This window comes from Rhodamnia argentea, chromosome 3 (genome assembly GCF_020921035.1).
Source record: "Rhodamnia argentea isolate NSW1041297 chromosome 3, ASM2092103v1, whole genome shotgun sequence".
NCBI classification, from domain to species: domain Eukaryota; kingdom Viridiplantae; phylum Streptophyta; class Magnoliopsida; order Myrtales; family Myrtaceae; genus Rhodamnia; species Rhodamnia argentea.
The window spans coordinates 16,851,672-16,858,233 of record NC_063152.1 but is presented as its reverse complement, the minus strand read 5'-3'; positions in this window follow the sequence as shown (position 1 = coordinate 16,858,233).

The following is a 6,562-nucleotide window of genomic DNA, read 5'->3' as shown; positions in this document are numbered from 1 at the left end:
CTCAGCGCTTAAATCATTATCAGTCGTTTTCCAAAGGAGCTGTAGCGGGATTACTCCTCCATATCTTGGAAATTCTGCAGTATAACAATATTTACCTATCGAAGAAAAGAAAATAGCAGTCAGTTCCACTGTGGATTTTCCTTATAGACTACAAAGTGGGTTAGGTAATTCCTTAATGACGAGTCAAAATGCGGACAGCATAGGTATTTCCGACGACCATTGTTGCCTCTTGGGTCTAATCATGCTTGCCTTTCCGAGAGCATTTTCATCAACGAAACCGCAACAGGAAACTCGTCGCAATTTTGTAAGAAAAGTGTTAAAAAAGTCCTAAATGTATTGTATTAGTACCAATTCAGTCATGAATCTTTTATTAGTGCTAATTTATTCCTAAACCTTTTGCATTGCTTCCAATTCAGTCTTAAACCTTTTATTGGCGCTAATTCACTTCTAAACCTTTTGCTTTGGTGCCAATTCGGTCCTAAAACTTTTGTATTTCTGTTAATTGAGTAAATCCAACCAATTTTGACCTGAAATTCGCTAACATGGATGTCGATTGTCATACGTAGCATGGCTAGCTCTGACATGGATATTTGTTGATATTTTAAAATATTTAAAATAATTTTTAATAAATATTTTGGTTTTTCTTCTTTTTCTTTTCTCAATCATTTAAAAAATTATTAGAATTATTTTGAAATATTAAAATAATATTTAAAAATATCCATATCAACTCTAGCAATGCCACGTAGGACAATCGACGTCCACGTTAGCGAATTTTCGGCCAAAATTGGCCGGATTGACTCAATTAATAGAAATGCAAAAGATTTATGATTAAATTAGCACCAATACAAAATGTTTAGGACTTAACTGGCACCAATAAAAGGTTTATGATTGAATTAGCACAAATGCAATAGATTTAGGACTTTTGTTTGACACTTTTCCCCAATTTTGTTATATGAATAGCAATGTTATATGAACATTACTTAGGTAAAGTAATGTTGAGTGTTAGTAAATAAACCCTTATATAGCTCGTTCTTATATATGTACCGACGAATTTACCTGATTGGGAAAGGTGTTTATGTTCTTCCCCGTAATAGATGGCACTTTTGGTTGATAAAGTTGAGAGTAGATAGCTTTAACTTTTCAAAACAAGTGGCAACAAACCGATTTGCAATTTCGATTGTGGCCGTCGCATAGCTAAGGTTCCATGCTGTTATTTTAGAAAGGTGACAACGAAAGTCATTCAATCGGGCCACATGTTCAAATTCCACGAATTGCATACAAATTGCTCTAGATCAGGGTCATTTATACAAGCCAAATATTTGGATTTAATTGATTCATAGAGTTTGAATGGTGTTTCATGGATGCCCAAGTAGCCGAGTCTCCAAGCTCGTGCCTCTGCAATATGAAAAAGGAAAGTTGATTCAATCAATCAAACTGATTTTTTTTTTTTAAAAGTTGATCTAAGGCTGTGTTTGATTGGCCGAATTTCTAGCGGATAAGACCGGATAGGATATAATAAGAAATCCATTGATTTGATCATATCCTATCCGCTGTTTGGTAAACTGCAAATTTAAAATAGAATATTTTTATATCCTATCACATCCATTTTTTTAAATAAAAACTAGATATCAATATAATGATTCTTGATTTGCATCATCTGGAGACTCTTCTCCAGAGCCGACGAGGCGGATCTTTAACCGCTCCCCGTGGCCGTCGGGTCAGAGCTCGAGAGGATGGCCATAGGAGCTGCCGTGACGGGGACGAGAGGTGACGGCAAGCCGACAAGCCATTGAAATTAAAGTTCGGATTTTTTTTTTAAGGAATTAGGCGGAATTATGATATTTGTCTTGTCTTGATTGATCATCTGAAAAAAGATTCGAAATGTTGAAGTGTCTTGTCGCCTATAAGCAGAATGACCCATAAAACAGACACAAATGAACCCCTCCAGTAATAAAAATGAAAGAATAGGAAGTGCTTCGTTCTTGTGAATCAAATTTGAGAAACATGTCAGAGAGCACTCAAAACAACAGCTTTCGATCTATTCTTGCCCGTGCACTTAATGTAATCAGAATCAGTCAAACATAAAAGACATTGCCACATGATTCTACAATGATGTTCACACCAATTACATTTGTTTTACGAAGAATTCATTTCTATTGCAGTAAGAAACTTTTTTCAATCTCTCTGAACAATTTTCCTTTTCATGAGTAAACAGCAGCTAAACATATGCTCATTGCTGGGTTCAGAGTTGAAATCTACCTCCGCCGGCAAAGCTGCGATAGTCCGCCACCGGAGACACTGCCCGCCGCAACCGGAGAGGCAGCCTCTCACCGGAGAGGTGGCTGGGTGTGGCGGATGGGGCATTACGAAGAGGGGGTGGATTGACCGTGCTAGTGTTATAGATAAGAGAAATCCTATCCGGATCTATTCCACCCCCTCCCCAAGGATAATTTTATTCCCTCTATATGCCATCTATATCCCCCTTTATCATGTCCTGCACAACTGTCAAACATAGGATATGATAAAACATATCATATCCTGAGTTTTATCCGAATAACCAAACGTAGCCTAAGTGCTTTATGTTCTTAAAGTAAGGAATAGCTGCCATTGGATTGGAAACTGTTTCTCGGATTGCATCCCGTGTGAAATTATTGATATGTGCAATTTTGCACGATTATGGATGGAGTTGGTCTAGCTCCTTTATTGCATTGAGATTTGTTGGCAAGTTAGTGATATCCGAACTATCTGGAGCTTGTTTTATTTTCAAGTTGTGTGGGATCTATTTTGGTTTGCAATTGAACTGCGATATTTATCTCTTATATTTCGAGGAAGTGAATGAAATATAATGTTATTTCTGATGAAAAAGATAAGAAAATTGATATACGAGCTATAACCTATTTCATATTTTAGAAGAAAGGGGGAGGTGAATTACGCCATCTTCTTTCATAATCTTCGGATTCTCCACATTTGAGGCCAATCATAAAATGATGAGACAAGTATCATATGAGGCGAGTGAATGGATTGTGCATAAGTGCGCTCTACTCATTTCAATTGACCTCTGAATTTATTTCAATGATCAACGAACTCCTAAAAATTTTAAAGGGAGAATTTTCAAAAAAATCTTAAACTTATTATAATTGTACCAATTCAATTCTAAAATTCTTTTTTTTTCGTCAATTAAGTCATAAACCTTTTATATTTATGCCCGTTTAATCCATCCAACTAGTTTTAGCGGGAATTCACCGTTATGGACACTTGCCATTCTATGCAAATATTGCTAGCACTGATGTGGATAATTTTTTAATTTACTATTTGTTCGAACATTATTACTTTTTTTTTTTTCTTTTGTTTTTTTTTTTCTTCCCTTCTTTCTTCCTCTAGTCGAACATCAAATATTATTTAAAAATGTCCACGCCAGCACCACATAGGATTGCCAGTGTCTATGTCAACGATTTTTGGCCAACACTGGTCGGATGGACCAAATTAATACAAATGCAAAAGGTTTAAGACTCAATTGACACAATTGCTATAGATTTAATATATTTTTTCGTAATTTTCCCGGATATGATGTGGGGTTCTTATTTTATGTGAACGACTACTAATTGTTTGATGTAACTTGTTCATTGTTTAACATCATTAACGATGAAACCTCTACTAGGCAAACAAGTATAACCATGAATTTATAAAACCCTAATGGATGAGCGTGATATAAAAAATGCACTAGCAGACTACCTTTGGTGGACGTTGATCCATCACAAGAATATTTTCGGATGTGACTAAATGTAGCGTCCCATATTGCCACACACGAGGTTAAGGCTTTCCAAACTTGCATTCTTCTTTAATTAATCTTTCAGAGTACGATGGCGCATGGGGAAGACTAATTAAACAAAGATAGATGGCCATACGGGTACAAGTGAATGGAATACAAAACATCCAATTGGTAGGCACGCCTATAAAGAAAAAGGGTATGACATTTCTTGGGTTCACTAATCAGGTCAAGCACATCTCAAACGACACGATAATTTAGCAACTTGTTTACAGACCTTATAATCATATCTCATTTAAGATGTACATCACTACATAGATTATTCTGGGAGGATTTACAAAGGAAGGTAATTTACTCTCAATTTCCAGAATCATCATCCACGGCCTCCAAGACCCGAGGGAATAACATCGCTATCTTTCATCATCGCTAGCTTGCTCATCTAAAAAAATGGTTAATTAATAGGAGTAACCCAAAGCTCCTCCACAAGTAGGATTCCCAGGCCAAACGACTAAACCAGCTATAGAGCCACGGGAATGCAATCAAAGTCACCAAAAGTGAATCCAAAGTATTCAAAGGGTGTAATTACAGATTCAACCATAATCCAATGATAAAATCAATCCGAATCCAAGAATAGAATTAAACCAAAATCCACAATCACCACCAATCGAGATATGTCGAACCAGAATCTAAGATACTCCGGGATAGGGTTTGAGAAATCAAAATCATCCAAATCAAAGCTATCACAAATAAAACAGATCGGCAAACATTGCTTACAATAGCAAAAGCATAGACAATTTAGTAATAAGGACTAGAAATCTACTTGCCCGATTAATTGAGAAAACAATGAATGATCGAACGAACAGACGAACGAATAGATGGATGGACGGCACGATGGCTAGAGCGCCGAATGGCATCGATGAATGGGGTGATGGCGGCGCGGCTACAAGCGGCGACGGCGACGGCGACGGCGCACAATGGATGTGGGCATGGACGGACAGCCAAAGGCGCAATGGTCCGATAGAGTAACAACCTATTCCGATGATTGTACGATGAATAAGTTGACTCCAAAGATTTATATAGGGGAAGTAGTCGAAGACCAGCCAGCTTATGGTGAGTTAATTTGAGACGAGTTAGCTCGGGACGGTTGAGCCATAGTGCGACACATGTCAGCCAAGTGTCATGTGGCGGCGACACGTGGATGCCACGTGTCCCTCAATGGCCGAGCACGTGACACGTGGCCCTCTGCATGTCCATGTGAGGCCCTATGTCCTTTCCTGCCTCCGGTTGTCCCAATTTCGCTCATATTTGACTCGATGGGACCTAAATCAAACACATAGTGTCCCTACAACTAATATTGGGCCAATAATAACTCCTCTAAACCTTTCTAATAATTTGTGCCCATTAGTACTAATTCACCATTTACACATGTAGGTGAAAATTCGGGTCATTACAATCCTCCCCACCTTAGAAAATTTCATCCTCGAAAATTTTCTTTTCCCTTCTTAAAAGAAAGATTCTTATGGTAAATTTCTTTTTACTTAATCATGTGGTCTTACTACGCTTCACTGCGTACTCCAACCTCAATTGTCACGTCTCGCAATCTTAAACTATATATAGGGTCATCATCGACCTCTATCAATCCGGCAACATCATCATGCCATTCTCATTTTCTCAATTTACAACTCAAAGCTTTTCTCATAATTGCCCAATATATCAAGACGTACACAATGTTTGTCAATCACGAGGCCAAATCCATATGCCATGTCCATGGTTCCGTTGGTTACGGTCCTAAAAATATTTCACACCCACTCACTAGGCCAAGTCCGATGCAATCCCTAGATCTCTGGGAATTATCCTCTAGGCATTTTGTGACGCACTCTAGAACTTTGCAGGACACATCACTACAGGCAAATACAAATAACACATCCCTCACACAGATGAGATCTTCTCCGAAAACATTGCCATCGTAGGTATCATAACAGACTTTCACCAATTCCCTATCAAACATTTCAAGCATTTCTTTTTCAATAGCATCTCAACTCATTCATCATATTTCATTTTAATATCTAAGATGCAATGCCATCTTTATACGAGTTTCAATTTGTTTGAACTTAAACTCGGGAAAATCATTTCATCATTGAAACTATGCACCTTTTGTTTCAAAAGCACAAATCAACTTAAACTCGAAATCGTTTCGATCCAAGATCGAGAATGTTCCGAAATCTGTAAATACTTTGGATTTCAAAAGCATAAATCGACTTAGATTGTCGAGATAGCTTCGATACAGAATCAAGAACGATATCAAACCTAGAACAACATTTAGACCCACTTTTTCAATGCATAACTTAGTTCATTTCTACCCCCACCTTCATCTATTCCAAGAAGCTGCCGGGAGCTGCACCTTGGACATGTCTCATCTCTGCACCGGTGCACACTCCTAACCAACTTGACACGGATCGGGTTGTTACGGTTCATCCCCAAGTCATATACTTACAAAGAGAGTCTCGTTCAATATGTCCCATTCCATGTCTCTATGATTTTTAAGTGCTCGTCCAGTTCGTCCCATACCAAGATGATGGTTTTTGAAGTCTGACATAAAATAATGATATGCTCATGCATGCATGTTTTCAAAACTCAACAATTTTGATGCAATAAGTTTGTGCTATGCGTGATATTCACAAATTTAGATTAGGAATGTCATAGATTCAAAATATCCAACTGGCATGCATGCCTATTAAGAAAAGAGGTATGGCCGTTCCTAGGTTCACTAACCGGATCACGCACATCTCAAACAAC